Source organism: Nuphar pumila, chromosome 10 (assembly GCF_984573655.1).
Source record: "Nuphar pumila chromosome 10, dmNupPumi1.hap1.1, whole genome shotgun sequence".
Classification (NCBI taxonomy): Eukaryota; Viridiplantae; Streptophyta; class Magnoliopsida; order Nymphaeales; family Nymphaeaceae; genus Nuphar; species Nuphar pumila.
The window spans coordinates 48,849,167-48,851,777 of record NC_143258.1 but is presented as its reverse complement, the minus strand read 5'-3'; the positions used below and the strand labels follow the sequence as shown (position 1 = coordinate 48,851,777).

Below are 2,611 nucleotides of genomic sequence, written 5' to 3'. Positions count from 1 at the left end.
ATATTATGGCGCAACTAGGCACTCGAATACATGGTGTGCAGGACTCGCACACAACGCGCACACCTGCATGGCAGGGGAGGGACCCAACAAAAACTGATCTAATTTCTGGGACAGTTGGTCTACCTTGTTGCTCAACTCAAGGTTCATCCCTAACTCGAAAATACCTGCCTTCTTAATGCTATCCTGTGCAGGTGCAGCCCTATCGAACTGTGAGGCTGTCGCATGGTGCATCGAATTCTCGCTCAATGTCTCAAAAAGCGACCATGCTTCATCCTCACTTTTGAGCATAAATGTGCCCCCACATGCGGCATCCACCATTTGACGGTTCTTTTCAGTAAGACCGTCATAGAAATATTGCACCAGTTGTCAGCGAGGCACCTAGTGGTGGGGACACTTGCGGAGAAGATCTTTCAATCTCTCCCATGACTCATGAAACTTTTCTCCCTCAATTTGGGAAAAACTGGTTATCGCTTTACGAAACTGGTACGTTTTACCAATTGGGAAATATTTCTTTAAAAATTCTCTTTGCATATGTTCCCAAGTGGTAATTCGAACAGTATCTAATGATTTTAACTAACTCTTCGCTTTGTCCTTCAGAGAGAAGGGGAACAGGGTCAACCTCATCGCGTCATCTCCAAAGTTGTTAATTCGCACTATTGAGCAAATCTCTAAAAATTCATCGAGATGACGATATGGGTCTTCATTGCTAAGGCCATAAAATGAAGGTAGCATCTGGATCACACTGGCCTTTATCTCAAAATGGTTTGCTCCTACATCAGGTCTTGTGATGCAGGAGGCGGGAGTGTAAGTGTTGGGCATGAAATACTCCCTCAGAGGATGAGTAATCTGCTGATTCTCAGCCATGGTTGCAGATCTTTGGGCTCTCCTAATAAGGGACTCGGGACTCGGGGTCCTCAATCGGCTCTACCGGCTCGGGGTCAAGTGAGCGTCACCCTTGCATACACCTCGTAGTAGACCGGTGTAGCACACGTCCTAACTTGGGTTTTCTACCTAACTAACGCACTAAGCGGCCAAACCACGCAAACCACAAAGCGAGTAAACTAAAAAAACAACAAAAACTAAACAAACACCACGCAGTTACACATAATAGAGATTATGCAAAGAAATATAAAAACTATGTGTACGGTACCAATCGTACACAGTCACCTCTAAGGGGTTCCTAGTAGGTGGCTTGTGCGGAAAAGTAAGCTCGTCTCTAAGATATGCACATACGTGGTTCTAAACCTAAATGCAATACAAACACTAGACAATAAAGTGAACACTAATGTTAGGCCGTTCCCCGACAACGGTGCCAAAAATTTGATGTCTTCTTTTAAATCGTTGTAATTTTGAAAAGATTTTTATATGAAAAACATGTGAAAACCAGACATCAAATAATAAAAACCGGTTCTCACTAGTGGATGAGACCGGGTCGAACTCAAGGAACGGGAATATTTTGTATTCAAGTACACAAATCTAAACTAACATTTATTACCGAATTATTAAAATGTAAAAATGTTCAAGAAAAGTAAAAACAACTAACTATTACAACAAATGAATACCCTTCGCAGAGGGCGTAAAGTGCCATATTTACAAACCCAATTAAATTCCTAATTCTAAACTAAAAAGTAAAAAGAAGCTTTATTCTTCGTACTTCGTCGTGTCACGTAATTGCTTCAGCTCCAATCCCTTGCAATTCTGCACAATTCAAACGAAACACGAGCAGTACACAATACAAGAATAAAACTATACTAAACAAAATAGACTAACTAAATACTAAGAATACGAAAGAAATCATTAACGAAATCTAATTGACTAATTACAATTGACAACTAATTCTAATTAAATCTAATAACAACTAACTAATTCCAAAACACTTAACTAACAGTTTACTAATAACTACTACTTACTTAGCAAAAGTAACTAAGCTAACAATTACACATTACTTGGCTACTTCAAACAAAAATTTTATACTGATCACTAATGATTTAGTAAACTAACAGCTAACTACTCAATTAACTAATAGCTAACTAATTTTTCAATTAACTAACATTAAAAGTTTCAGTGAGAACCAACAGTAAAAACATGATAAATTTCAGTGAAAATCCAGTTTTAAAATCAACACAACCGTAAAAATCAGTTTTTAAATTCAATAGATCGTGAAAACCCAATTTTGTTTCAACAAATTGTGAAAATAACTTTTCACGTTTGAATCACACAGATAAGATCGACTCTCACAATGACTCAGTAAGAAGAGTAGCTGGAGAACTATGTAACCGCCGGTGAGTTCTACAGGAAATACAGTTCACGATAATAATTGGAACTTCCGGTGGATTCAGGGATGAGGATTTTAACAATCAGAGATCTACAAGGCAGATCAAAGCTTGATTCCAGTAGAAGACTGAATTTCAGCCAGTGACTTGGAGGAGATCTGATGGTTAGATGATTAGGATTCCTATAATCAGATAAATCTCAGCTATTTGCAGAGAACTTCTGGCGGATTCACCTGTTTCTGCTAATTTCACTGATTCATACTTTTACTTTAGATCACACTATCCGATCGAATTTTTTCAAAAACACACACTAGAATTTCAAATATTAACAGCCTCCA

General features: G+C 38.3%; 1 non-coding gene across 1 annotated transcript; it reads left to right on the top strand.

The window, feature by feature from the left end:
• The first annotated feature begins 376 nt into the window (after positions 1 to 376).
• LOC149826807 (small nucleolar RNA R71) lies at positions 377 to 482 on the top strand. The gene has a single exon (XR_016435839.1). It is a non-coding gene; the product is annotated as a small nucleolar RNA R71 (small nucleolar RNA).
• The last annotated feature ends 2,129 nt before the right edge of the window (positions 483 to 2,611 follow it).